This window comes from Haemorhous mexicanus, chromosome 1, assembly GCF_027477595.1.
Source record: "Haemorhous mexicanus isolate bHaeMex1 chromosome 1, bHaeMex1.pri, whole genome shotgun sequence".
Lineage (NCBI taxonomy): Eukaryota > Metazoa > Chordata > Aves > Passeriformes > Fringillidae > Haemorhous > Haemorhous mexicanus.
The window spans coordinates 59,194,043-59,208,778 of NC_082341.1; positions in this window are offsets into that span (position 1 = coordinate 59,194,043).

A 14,736-nucleotide genomic window follows, 5' to 3' on the forward strand; every position below is an offset into this window, starting at 1 on the left:
TCCTAATTAGCCAATGGTGTGAGGGGTGTTGATTAAGGATCAGTCAGGCCCACCTTTATTGTAACTGTCTATAAAAAGAATGTGTGGTTTCTAATAAACTTTGCATTTTGCCTCCTGAGACCTTGGAGTCTATATGTTGTTTTATTCACCCGTCTTCAATGTAACAGCAACATCTGGTGGAGCCCGGATGTGACTGCAGCCAAGACTGAAGAAGCAGGGGTCTGCTGGACCCCGTCGTTCTCTGCAGCCAGCGCTGATGAACAAGGAGTCAGGTAATCTCCGACCTTCCCTGCAGCCAAGACTGGAGACTCGCAGTTGCCTCCGTCCTCTGAGATGAGAGGTACGGTGCCTTTTCCCCATGCCCTCCAAAAAGGGGGCTTGTCTTTTCTGACCATGGGTAGTGGAGACAGCTTAGACTACTAGGATGGGTCCCCAGCAAGCGAGAGTTTGTGTTCTGGACCAAACCACTGCTTATACAGACTGCTGGGAAGAGATTCCCTTCGAGATGGAGAATCAAACCTCAACAGAGGAACAAATCGTGCTTTCTGTGTGGAAGGGCGCATTGCCATGCATGGAAGTCACTGTATGGGATCACTCTATGGATGTCCTGCTTTGCTGGGCAAAGACTCATGGATTTTTGGTGGGCACTGGGACTGCTTTTAGTTTAGACACTTGGCAGTCGCTAGGAGACCAGCTCTGGGAAGAAATCTCCCGTGGAGATAAGGACACTGTTATGGATGGATAATGAGATAATTGGCTCTTGCAATTAAGGGATAAGTATTGTGTGAATACTAAGAAAAGCTTTAGTGATGTATAGTTATATAGTTATGTTATTGTAGATTAGATGCACTCTGTTCTCCCCATAGTTCCCTTCTCCTCCCCCCACCCCCCCCATTGTTGCCATCGGGCAGCCTGGGTTGTCTAGGACAGGTAAAAAGAAACAGATGTGGTGGACTCAGAGGGGGTGGACGATCCGTCTCTGGACACTGATGTGCCGGGAGGAGGCTGAGGGGGCTGCTGGCGGCTTTCCCTTGGCTCCGCCTGTACCCCTGAGGGACAAAGAAGTTGCTCACAAAATATATCCCTCACTGCTAGATTACGACCCCCCGATATACTCCTCTCCCCATGATCATATAATGCCAACATATCTGTCACTGGTCAGGCAGCTGGTGAGGGCTTCGTTACCTGAGCCCCAGCCAGAAATTTCTGGGCATCCTCCTCTGTCCCCCCCACTCTGCCACCGCCTCTCCCAGCACTGTCAGCAGCAGCAGCGGAGGAGCCTTTGCGGCACCCAGCTTCATTTCCCGCCCCACCGCCTCTTCCCTCTGCATCCCAAGCAGCGGCGGCAGAGCCTTTGCCGCAGACAGCTTTGTTCCTCCCGCCGGCTCCTCCTCTCTCCACGCCACAAGTGGCAGAGGGGGCAGCTCCACTGCAGCCAGCACCATTCCCCCCGCCTGCTCCTCCGTCCTCCGTGCCTCAGGCAGCAACGGGGGTGGCTCCACTGCAGACAGGTGTTGCAGCTGGAGCCATTGTCCCCTCAGCCTCCCCGTTCCCATCAGTGGGGTCAGCGCAAGCACCTGCACTCCCTCCTCCCTCTGCCGCGAGTGGGACTGTGGGTGCTCTGCCTTCTGTTTCCGCTGTATCGATGCCACCGCCCGCAGCGCCCACCATGGCTACCCCACCCGCCTCAGCGCCTCAAGCCGGCCCGCCCTCTGCCGCTTCCTCTAGGCCGTCCCACGTGCTGCTGCCCCGGGATGCGGACAGTGACACGGATGAAAGCCAACAGCTTGTCCCGCAGTGGGGGAGTGCCCTGTCAGTTGAGACCCGGCACCAACATGCTTCGAGAATGCCTCAGAACCACCTGTGGACATTGTCACCCTGTCAGGTCACCGTGCGAACAAAGTACCCTAGACGTTTTTGGGAATTGGTCAAATTTCAGGCTCTGGAAATGGGGAATTGAGACTTGCTGGAGAAGATGGGAATGCCCAGCGGCGGCATTATCAAGACTGTAGATGCAGGGTGGGGAGACACAGGGGAAAGTCAAGCGGTTGTTCCAGCATCTGCAGGAAGTAAGCAGGTGAGTCATGGAGGCAGTGTAGCCCCACAAGGGAGTGTCCAAATCTTTCCTGTATTTAAGGCTCTTCCCAATGGGACAAGTTGACAGGCATGATGGATGGAAAGTTGTGCAAGATTTATAAGATAAAGCAGCAAAATATGGGCTTGGTTCTTCAGAAGTTATTCAAGTTATGAGGGTGTTAAACACAGATCTGCGTGCCCCATTTGATATTAAACAGCTGGGTCAAGTGTTGTTCCAACCTGTGCAATTCAGAGTTTTTGAGGACAACTGGAGGCAGATAGCTGATAAGGCTGCAGCAGGTAACATGCAATTACCTCAGGCTGATCCCTGATATACCGTTGGGTGTAGATGCTCTTATGGGGAAGGGTGTCTTTTCTAATCCTGATGTTCAGGCTGTGTGGGACACTGGGATTCTTGAGTAAGGTCAAAAGACAGGCATTGGGGCATGAAATAAATAGGGCAGGAGATTTTTCTTCATTTAAATGCCTTTATTAAAATCAGCTTGAGGGGGGGCCCGATGGGTCATGCACACGCCGCCGCTGTTCCCAGGAGTAGCATGGAGGAGGAAGAGTGCATCTTTGTCCGCTGGTCTGCAGGCAGAGCTGGGGCTTCTGTCCTCCCGAGAGCACCAGGAGATTCCACACCCCAAGTCAACCTCTGAGGTCCTCCCTCTAGCCAGTATCTCTTTAGGCCAGGGCAAGAGGCTAAATAAAAAGGTCCCAGCAGACCCCAGGTTCAGTTGCTTACCCTTTGACGTCACTTAGATTGTTCAATTCTGTGGTGGCTCGTTGTTTCAGGGGTTTTCTTTGCTGAACTTGGTGAAGTGTTCCTACTTTTGCATACAAGCTCTGATGTCACTTCATCCTCACAGTCCCGGGTGCGATTTTCCAGGAAGCAGCAGGGGTGATACCTGATGAAGGGGGATTTCAAACAATTAAAGAATTAACAACAGGTGATTAAAAAAACTCTTAACAAGTAATTACAACGTGAAACTGTCAACAATAAGTAATTAAAGCTCTAACTTAGTACCAATTGGTTTAACTTGTTAACTCTACAACATTAAAATAGAAAACTTTTTACTCCTAAGAAGGCACTGTTAAAAACTATAGAAACGGCTGCTCTCAGGCCATGATATGTGACAATAACCCAAGAAATAAAGGAACCATTTCTGCCACTTGTTGAGAAAATTGCAGCAGCCTTAGAAAAGCAGGTTGAGGATAATAACTTAAGACAGATTTTATGTAAGCAATTAGCAAAGGATGATGCCTGAAGACTGCAATGAAAGAAAGTGATTTAAAATGACAGGATTGTTTGAATTTTGTGGCACTGTAAGGTGATTAACTGTATATAAAGCTTTTTCCAGTTGTCTGTGAGGACTTTCTCCAGGCATTCCCCCATTTTGTTTTTCAAGAACACACTTTAAAGTATCATCAGTGCGTTCAACAATAGCTTGACCAGCTGGAGAATGCTGAATACCAAAATTCATGCAACACTCCCCATAAACATAAAAACTGCCACATCTTCTGTGAGACGTAGGCGGGACCATTATCAGTTTTCACAGAAAAAGGTACACCTAAAATCACAAAAGCCATCCTCCAAGGACCAATAACATTGCAACCCTTTTCTCCAGTATGAGCAGATGCCCACATAGCAGAGGAGAAGGTGTCAATAGACACATATGCATACTTAAGTTGGCCAAATTCAGCAATATGGGTGACATCCATTTGTCAAAGCTGCAAGGCTTTTAGGCCTCTGGGGTCTACCCCTGCTGGTAAAGGTGCAGCCAGGCCATGACAGTCAGAACAAGAACTGACAATGTTATGAGCTTCCATTGGTGTTAACTGAAATTGTTTCTGCAGAGTATGTGACAAAAATCATGCGACGCTTTGGCTTGTGCAATTTTGTCCGGCTGAGGTGCTACCCAGGCAGGGTTAGCTACCCTGTCAGCCCTGGCATTACCTCCTGTTATGAAACCTGGTAAATTGGTGTGACTCCTAATGTGCAGGAGGTAATACGGATGAACTCAGGCCTGAATTGCACACCACAAAGTTTTCAACAAATGAAACAAAGCTGTGTTATTGACTTCTTTCAGAAATGAACAATCTAAATGTTCGGTTATGTCTGCTACATAAGCAGAATCAGTGACCAGATCCAGAGGTACCTGGGAAAATTGCTGGAATGCCATGGCAACCTTCACTTCAACCAACTGGCCCAAGCCTGACTCATGGCCTTCCAGCACCTGCCACTCAGATTCATCCTTCCAAGTAACAGCTGACTAACAAAATTTTACCCAAAAGTCACATATATTAATTTCAGCAGCCCAAGCTGTTTGCAAAACTGCAGGCTGCTATCACTATCTCACCTGAACCAGACTATGCCGCTGAACATGCATGAGACAGCTGCCTTGACACTTAGCTGTGAGGAGAATCTCCTTACTTGTAACACTAAAGCTGAACTGAATTTTTAAAGTAATTGTCTTTGTAATTGTCAAAGGACTAAAACATCAGTGGAATTCTGATATGTGAACTATTTTCTCCTTGATTGCAGTTGACAGCATTAACTATTTCTTCTCCTTGGTAGGCTGAGCGTCCATCCATAATCCATGCAATCAGCAGTGAGTCTGTCATCCTCAGCAAGTTCAAACCAGTAAGATGCAAATATCAGATAAACTGATTGGCAAAGTTTACAGTGGGCAGCTTTTCAAACTCAGTTAGAGGAGGTTCACTGAAAACCATTACATTATTATAATGCTGGTTAAATTTGAACACGGACTAATGATCTGCATGTATCAGATGTGCAGTCAAAGAGCATCTATTAAATGCATCTGCAAAAGGTAACTGAGAAAGTAACATAATTATCAGTGAGTTGAAATTCATTTTAGTATCTGCCTTTATGTTTTTAACATATAACTTCCTTCTTTTTGTGAGAACTACAAGCTTATTTGGTGTTGCGGTTTGGGTTGGCCAGCTTGAGGTTTCCTGGCTAATGCACTTATTATGTAGTGGATCCAGCACTGGCTAAATCATCAGGTACCTACTACAATTATTTACTCATTTTCTGCTGTGAGATAAAGGTTAGGAGGAGGACAAAGCAGACTTAAACTTTCAAGGGTATAAAGAAAACTTTATTTACAGAATTAAAAGAAAAATTGTATGAAAATCAGAATAAACCTTCAGAACACTTCCCTTTCCCCCACACCCTCTTTTCTATCCCACTGACAATATAAAGAGACAAAACTTGTGACTTTCAGTCAGTTTACCACCTCTACAATAATCTTTCTTTAGTCCACTTAGGGAGAGGAGTCTCTCTTGCCATGTTAGGGAGACTTTTCTACAAGGAACAGTTCTCTTGTGGCTTCAGTGTTACAGCAAATCAGCCACCTGGGAAAGGGAAATCTGTCCGCAGTGTGAAAGTCCTTCTCATGCTTTGCAGCTTCCCCACAGCTGCTTTCATGGGCCACGTCAACTTATTGGGGTGCTATTTTACAGATGAGCTGTCCTAGCATAAAAGTTTTTTCATCCATCTCTGGGAACAGAGGTTTTCTATTCCTATTCCTGGGGAAAAGTTCTTAATTTCTCTTACCTCTTTTTGTTCAAGTTTCTCACTGGATTACAGCAGCATCTACTTGCTTTAATACTGATGCTTCAGCTTACAGTTGTGTTAGAACGCTACGTCTTCTTAATGCATTTTCCTGACTATGAGGGAAACTCAGGAAACAAAGTCTGAAATATCAAATATATCTTCACTATAGCCTTACAAAAAGAATTTCAGCCTAAGACTAAGGCATCTCCTCAGTCTCCTCCTATCTAGAATTTGACTCTTTCTTCACTGACCTTAGAGTCGCTTGTTGTTGTCTCTGTGTATCTTCACCTTTTCCTTTTCTTGTTTCGGGAGAGAACTGGTGTTTGTAGGTTTTTTTGTTCTCAATATCAATTTGTTCTCAAATTGATATCAACTGAAACAGTTTTTATAGAGTTCTGTATCATTGAAAGGTTGATCTCACCTAGGCTCTCCAACTGAGGAATTGCTGTGTTTTTTGCTGCCAATCATGTGGTCTCCACTGGCACTGTGCAAGCTGTGCTGGCTGCTGGCGCTACCTCACGCTTTTCCTTCATGCGGGACACCGGGAAAGAGTAAGAGAAAAACCCCGCTGCCGCTGCTTTTGTCCTTCAGTCTGCAGCATAGCCGGCTAAAAATGGCTAAGCAAACAAAGTCCATTGAGAGTAATGCCAAGATAGCTGTGGCCACGCGGTGCTGCCCCGATCCTGGCCGCATGGCCCTGGCCATGTCACTCTCCTGGTCTGGGAAGGCAGCAGCTGCATGGCTGCTCTTGGCCCCACGACAGCAGTAGCTGCAGGGCTGCTCCCGGTCCTGGCCTCTGCTGGCCTTGGGGCTGCCCCCAGTGCCAGCCACGGGGCCATTCCCAGCGCTGGTGTCCGGACCCTGCCGGGAGGGGGCCCCAACCACCTGCTGGGACAGGGCCTGGTGGGCTCCCTGGTGAGGGGCTTGGCAGCCTGCTTACCACACCTACAGGGGCAGGAAATCTTGGCGGGGCCACACGGGGGCTGCCCTGCCTGGGCAGTGCTGCCACGCGCTACCGCAGCCAGGCACGGGGCCCAGAGGGCCAGTTCACCCTTCAAAGAGCAGAAGCCAAGAGCGTTTTCCTGGGCTTTGGTCATTTTCAAATGTGCTTCTCCACAAGGGCGTGTTCAACTCCTTTAAGTGGTTTAACCGGGTGTCAGTCTTCAAATCTAGCCAGCTGATTGGCTCTTCAAACCTAACCAGCTGATTGGCTCTTCAAAACTAGCCAGCTGATTGGCTCGTCAAACCTAGGCAGCTGATTGGCTCTTCAAAACTAGGCAGTTGATTGGCTCCAGCAGGTGCCCACAGGGAGCCGCCTCCCCCAAATGAAAATTGGACTTCCATTAAACCGTGACTTTGGGAAAAACAGGTCATCTGAGAATTAAACAGTGAAATATTGTAACTTATCACTGTAGATCTGGTCTTTTACCCAAACTTAATTCAGTCCAATTCAATTTATGTACCACAAATGAGTGCTAGAGACAGCTGAACAATATCACAATGCATATTTAAAAGAAACATATTTTACTAAACCAGCAGTTATGAAACTGTTTATATAGAAAATGGAATAGCATGGGAACATCTAGTGCTTCCTTGTATGAACTGCTGGAAAGAATATAAGAAAATGTAATTACAGTAGTAGCTAAAAGGAAGACAGTGTTGCGTGTGCCCGTGGCACTTTAAAATGCATGTTTAAAAAACAAAGAAGGAGGTGTGGGAATGGTATATACCCCCATGAAAGCCTTGGATGTTCTTAAAATTCTCAATCATGACCTAACAAACTGACAGTTGTCAGATGCAGAATGTTGTCAGCAATTGTGGGACAGTTTGCCCATTGCTTCACTTGAACTTGAAGATCAAACAATTTAAGATCTAAGATTTGCCTAGAACTTCCTTTAACTTCAAGAATCAGGCATTGTAAAGACCGGACTGAACAGAAGGATGTGTATTTTATAGTGGAAACAAGACAGCGATGCATTACCCCAGACAGTTTTTTGAACGTTATCTCTGACAGTGTTTGAATTGACTTGTTTGTAACTTTCTTAATTTTGTGTAATTAGGCTACAGATGTCAATAGCCTGTGGCATACCACCCTGCGAAGCTGTTCTTGATGGCTCCCGGATATGACTGTAAAATCTCGTGAAGGTATGTGGGATAAACCATGGCTGGTAAGGCTAGACTTGTTGAGTAGGGTGAAGAGCCTCATTTGAGCTAGGAGTATTACCTGTGTCACCATCATTACTCTGTACATTGTGTCATGTTTGTCATCCTGTCCACAAGGGCCCCGCAGAGGATGACAGACACTGCCTTTGTGTTTAAAAACAAAAAGAGGGAACTGTGGTGGCTAACAGCTGGCCTGGAGGCCTCCCAGTTCTAGATAACCCTAATTATATAATGTGATCAGTCTGGGCTGTTAGGGAACCAATTTTGGCCATTAGGGACACAGACAGCTATTGGCCAGTAAGCCAGGTGGTAACGAAATTCAGCCAGTCGGGACAAACCCTGCGGGCTTTCTAAAACTATATAAAGGAAACTGCACTCAATAGAAGCTGGATGTTGTCACGTGAACCTTGAATGTTGTGTCGTGTGTCCATCTCGACTGTGACAGAGAGGCAGGTGCTGATCTCTTCTCCCTGGTACACAGTGCCAAGACTAGGAATGGCTGAAAGCTGTGTCAGTCAGTAAGGTTCTGACTTGACATAAGGAAACATTCCTTTACCAAGACCAAACCCTGTGGAACAGTCTTCCTGGAGAGCCAGTCATGCTTGACCTTGCCTTTCAGCATTTAAGAGTCATTTGGACACTGCCTTTGACAACATGCTTTAACCTTTGGTCAACCTGTTGGCCTGGATGATCACCCAACTGAGAGAGTGTATTGTATTCCCATATGTGCATGAAAGATGCAAATAAGAAACTGGAACATGATCAAATTTCACTGTGGAATCCTCTGTATCCTTCCCCCTCAGGAAAGTCCCCAGGGCATTGCCTTGGAAGAATTTACCATAGAGTTTCTCCCACTTAGTCGGATAGAAAAGATTTCCTTGTGGAGTCTTGCACAGCACCATCAAACACTCCAGTTCCTTTTCCCATATGTTCGAAATTCTAGTGGTTTTTCCTTTTCCTGTTTCCTCCTTGATTGTGGTATCCCTGGTGGCCGGCCCCGTCTTCCCTGTAGGCCAATGGCCTTTGTCCTGATTTCCCTTCAGTGTGCCAAAATAAACCTTTGCTGGAACAGAATCATACAAAAGGCCCTTCTGCCTCTCTTCACTGAGCTAGCCATGGTAAATGCGGTGTGTGGACTTGACTGCTTTGCCTGAATGCTTACCCAAGCAGCTTTTCCACAGTAGATGCTAATTGGGGAATAACTATAGGTAGCAGCATCCACTGTCTAAACCCCCCGCCCCCCGCTACATTTCACCTTAGCAGGATTAAATATTGTCTTCTTGTTCCTCATAACAATTGTGTCTAGAAGTGTTTTGATGACCTCGCCATTCATTTTTGTACAAATTTTTGCTGAAGTGAAATTTTCTCATTCAGAGCATTTCCCATCATGATGTGAAGAATTTTTTCCTTTCACTTTGCTAGAACAGTATCAAAGATCTTTCAGTTCTCATTTGAGTTTCACTACAAGCAATGATCCAAGATGAACTTCACTTCCACCTGTTGATGAGCCTAAAATATAGCATGTGGCTGGCTACTGATTGCAGTATATTTCAGGAGTTAGTGTTGTTTGAATACAACAGCTATTTTTCTCATGATCCAGTAAGTTGTATTTTTCTTAGCCTAACTCACCAAGAAAAAAGACTCAACCCTTCCTCCCATGCCAATCCTCCCAAACCCTAAATGCTAGTGAAACATCCACTCTGTCTTGTAAAGTACTTTGCCACCAATGTGCTGTTAAAATGGGCTAAACCCTGTTTGCCACAGGTAAATTATACAGATGGTGTTTCACCACTGAAAACTTGAGTTTCTTCACAGTGAAGCCATCAGTACTGCTGAGCCTCTTGGACTTCTCTGAAGAGCTGGCCGTCATTTGTTGGTTGTGTTTTTTTAAGGCTTCAAGACCTTGAATCAAGTTAGTGGCTTGCTTTTCTTTCTTATTCAAAGGAAAGTTCATAGCTTACCAACTTTCAGTGAAAAGCTTTAATATTTGAGTCTTGATAATATTTTATAAATGCTGCACATGCCATGAAATTGTGAATTTCAAAAAACTGTTTAGGAAAAACAATGTCTTCTGATACATATTCTTTCCAAATCTAATTGTTACAGGCACTGAAAAGTGAGGTCTTTATTAAGATATGAGATTATATCAAAGTCTGGATATGTATTATGATGAAATGTGTCATGCATAGCTGTGTACCTTAATGTTTAAAAACAGAAAAAAAAAATCTTGGAATCATTGTAAGTTTTGGATAGTTTGGATGAATACAATATCTGAGTCACTCTGGGATCTATATGTGACAATGTGTGAGATCATCTGGGGACTGTTGGCTCTGGAGTTGGACATTTGTTAGCATTTGCTTTTGAATCCTAGCAGTCAAGTTTGCTATTTAGGCAAAGACCCTGCAAGGACTAGAGCAGGCACCAAAGGTGAGGGGGGAGCTGGACAGGTGTCCCTCAACAGCAAGAATCATGCAAACACCACAGGCATGCTGCATGCTGGACAACCACTGAGTGGGGAGCAGTCCCCAAAGCATAACCTTGCATCATAAGCACTTCAGTTCTTGTTTGAAGGCAAAGATATCCAAGAAGACAGGAGAGTTAAAAAAAAACAAACAAGGCAACTGCAGAGTTGAGGAATACTCCCAGTGCAGGCAGCTCAATGAGCAGCTGCAGTGCATGCTGTGGGTTGTACCTTTGGTGGGGGGAAGTGGCCCCTGGCCACCAGCCCTAACCTGGCTGTGACTGTTTGCCTAACAAAGGGCATGGAGACCTGTGGCACCAGACAGAGAGGGGTGTATGGTGTCTGTGGTGGTCACTAAGGGACTCTGTAGAACCCAAACAAACAAAAAGGGAGCTCCAGATCAATTATTATGGCCAAGAGGCACATGTAAGGGGCATGAAGTGTGTGTGAGGAAGGTGTCCACAGACCATAGGGATACAAAAGCCCAAAGATCCCTTTGTTTGGGGTCCCTCCCCAGAGCCATCAGCTTGAGCTGTTGTGTTGCTGCTGCACCACGAATAAATGCCTTAAAGGGTCCAGACTTCTGGGACTCTACTCCAGGAAACCTAGGGCTTAAGATGAGGGAAACCTGTCTGACTGTGTGAGAGAGGTGTGTGTAGGGAGTCAAGTAGGACACCTTTTGGCTTGCTGAAGCCATGTGCTGCAAAGGATCTTCAGTCTCAGTAGCTAAAATCAGGGGTGGTGCAAGTGTGACTGCTAGAGTGACATCAGAATGGTCAGACATGAATGCCTCCTTAACTTATCCAATTCCCTGCAAAAAAGGGGAAGAGAGCAAATGAAGGAATTAATGTATGGTTTTAATTGTTTCCCCCCATCCTAAGAAGCTTGCATTAGCTTGTTATGGCACTCAGGAGACTGTGTGAACTGGGAAAAGATTACTTTTGAATGATATGCAGTGTAGAAAAACAGAAAAATTAAGAAGTGGTTCACAAAGCTGTATGGTTCCTGTTTGTGTCTGGAGATTACTTGTTGCATAATGTGAACTCTGGTCCTGAAGCTAGAGCCTGTAGGATTTCTGTAGTAGTGGGTGAGATGGTGATGCTTTAGGCATCAGTAGGCTGGCATAGACAGATGGCTATTTTTTTTTTTCCTGTTTTTTTCCTATTCATGTCTAAGAAGAGAGTAAACCAGAACAACCTTCTCAAGGATGTGGTAGAGAATTTCAAGATGGATTGAACAGGATTCTAGATAATCTCATTATGGCTCTTTCGCATCAAAAAAGTTGGGAGTGATGACCTTCCAGCCTGGTCTGTTCTAAGATTCCATATTTTAAAACTCTAAAGCCCACTTGCATCTTCCTTGCAGGGCTAAATTGGCCTAAGCAAAGGTGGGAGCTTAAACACTTTAGTAGGTTGGTAATAATCTCTGTGATGCCTTTATTGTGGTGCAAGAAAGCTGATACACACACACACACACACACACACACACACACACACACACACACACACACATATATATATATATATATGTATATATATAAACCAGGAAACAGAATGCTTTTAATTGCTATTATCAAATCTGCTTATGTCTGCTTGCCTGATTGCCAGGTATTTGAATCCATGCTGCAGTCATCATCTTTGGCGCCATCCTCAGTATCTCTTCTTGCCAATTCAATGTTCCCTGCATGAGGCATGCACAGAACCCTGAAAGGAGAATTTATGCAGTAAGATATGACTGTTGGCTTAATTGATGACTTGCTTGAATATCAGGGAAAATTATCTGAACAGCTTTAATGCACATGCATATACAGAAGTATATGTCTTATTTATATGTATATGTGTATGTATGTATATTTATATATATTTTATATAAATTTCACTATGCCAGAGTGAATTAATTTTAATATATTATTTTTCTGCCATATCAGCAATCTCATATGCATATATTATTATGTAATTTATATACATATGTCTGTATGTTTACCTTTTCAGTTTACTAGACTGTGCATGTGATACGTATTTCTGCTGTGGGCATAGATTACAATATCTCATTAAAAACTACGCTTAAAACTGAAAGGTCACTTTGCTGTAATTAGCAGCTGATTATACTTTAGATACTCCATCAGTGGCATGCTCATCAGTACTTAATGAAGTGACACTGACAACACAGCTATTGTGTGACAGCTGTAAGATATCCAGAGGAATGGAGAATTTTTGTTCCAGCTTGGACAGCTTGGTTGAAGAAAAAAAGTGAGAACAGAGAGGGGCTACTGTTTCAGGGACATGTGATGCAGACAGAAAACTTTTTTGTAAAGAAGAGATCTTAGACAACATGATTAACTTGTTCTGCATTCTCACAGGCAAGAAGAACACATCTGTATCTGATAGTCCATCTCAGTTTATGAAGTTTTACATACTTCTTTTTCTTAGAATTTATCATAAGGGGGATATCTGAGAAGGATATCTGCTCTTAAGGAAATGATACTAACTCACAGGAACTCTTGAGTTTCAGAAGTAGAAATGCATTTTAAGGCAAGCAAAATGTGGATTTAAGTGCTGGATGCTGGTCTGTTCAGTGCAAAGTCTGGGTAAAATGTCAACAGCCAAGGAGTTCAGGAGAATGGAAAGACAATGGGTGCTCTTACCTCCTGCTGGTTTCTTAATGACTGACATGATGAATTCTAAACATGGGTAAAATTGTGGCAGCATTTAATTAGATCTGTGAGGAGAGTGGAAGGAATTTTGCCTAGCTTTTATGCAGAATTAAATTTTCCTTATGTAACCAAAATACTAACTAAAGATTTCCAGAATCAAAGCTATCATGAATGGGTTTACTGTGTTATGTTTTTATATACTCATATATGTGCACTGTATTATGTTTTTGTATGTGCTGGAGGACAGTGAAAGCCTGGAAAATTTAAGGAGTCTGGCAATGCAAGGTGATGAAAGAAGCAAAAGCAAAGTTAATTTCATAACTCTTGACAGTCCCAATTGCCATCAAATTACTACTGTGCTCAAGTTTATTTTGGCTCATTTCCTTGGGAGCATCTGCCTTTATTATTGTTTAGAGAACAGAGTTGGGAGAGAGTGGTTGGCCCTTTCTTGGGATTTTTTTTTTTTTTTTTTTATAATTTACTTTTTGTGCTTGGCAGTACTTTGAATTGTGCTTAGTAGTTTTAAAGACACTGATTCTTGCTTAAAGGCCTTTGGAATTAAGCCACCATGAAGAAATTCTCCACGGTGGAGTCAGGCTGGTTAACTGGTATTCCCGTACCCCCCAGCCCTTTCATCTCTTTTTTAAGCAGTGGTAGTTGAATGTTTCCCAAAATGCCCAGGTTAACCTCTGATGTTTTTACTGACAGCTGAAAACTTCTTCCCAGCAGATGGCGCATTTGTACAGTGCCTGAGACCTGCTGGAGCGTCTAAAACTAATTCTCTGATTTTGAACTTTCCTTCATGCTGTTAAGATTACGCAGAGTGCTTGCACAGTGATATGTACACTTTTTGCTCCTCAGAAAAGAAGGAGCATATTGTGTCCATCAGGATCCTTGGAGAAGATGGTTCTTTTGAACAGTGTAAATTGTAAGTTGTTCATCTTTGTTTTCTTCTAAAGTTGAAGCCATTCTGCTTAAACTGAATGGTGCCACTTTGTTTCTAAAATGCAGGAAGTTACAGAGGTCATTTTGGTGAATGTGGGCGATGAAGAGTATCTGAATGGGGTGTAGAAACCTACCAGGGAGAATGCTGATCTCTTGGTGCCCCTCTCCTGGGAATTGTAGGGCCACATCCCTACCATGGCCCCAGTGACAGTTCACTATACCTCCTTCCTGCTGCTCAGCATTAAGTTTAAAAGTCTCCAGAGGGAAATACAAAGAATTGTGAGTGAGACAGCATATCACCCTTACCTGCTGTATCACTAACCTCTATCCTGTACTGATCAGCATACCCTGACACAGACATTTCTTTCCTTTAAAATATTAGTGTAGCTCATTTCTGAATGAATTTTACAGTTATCTAAAAATAACACATTGTTAATGAATTGCTAGCAAAATTTCTGTGTAATGTCAATGTAAAACGATTGTATTCTTTTGTGCAATTAGTTAGCCTAGTTAGCATTGAAAAAGCATGATGTGGTTCTAGTGTCCTAAGACTTAGATGAAATCAGCTCAGATCTGCTGCTAATGGGTGTTCCCTAGACAAGCTTTTTTGCTTTGTCTGGTAAGGATTTTGTGGCATCGTGTGTTTGGGTTATTTTGTAGGTTTTGTGGGTTGGGATGTTTGGGTGGTTTAAGGAGTTTTTTTTGTTTGGGTTTGGATTTTTTTTTCCTATGAGACTACCCAGAAATGATAATGGATTTGGATTATAAAGAGAAATTTTCCTAAGTATCTTCTTAGTACAGTGATGCTGAAGTGAAGAAACTGCAACACCTGGTCCCAGTTGTACCTTTATAACC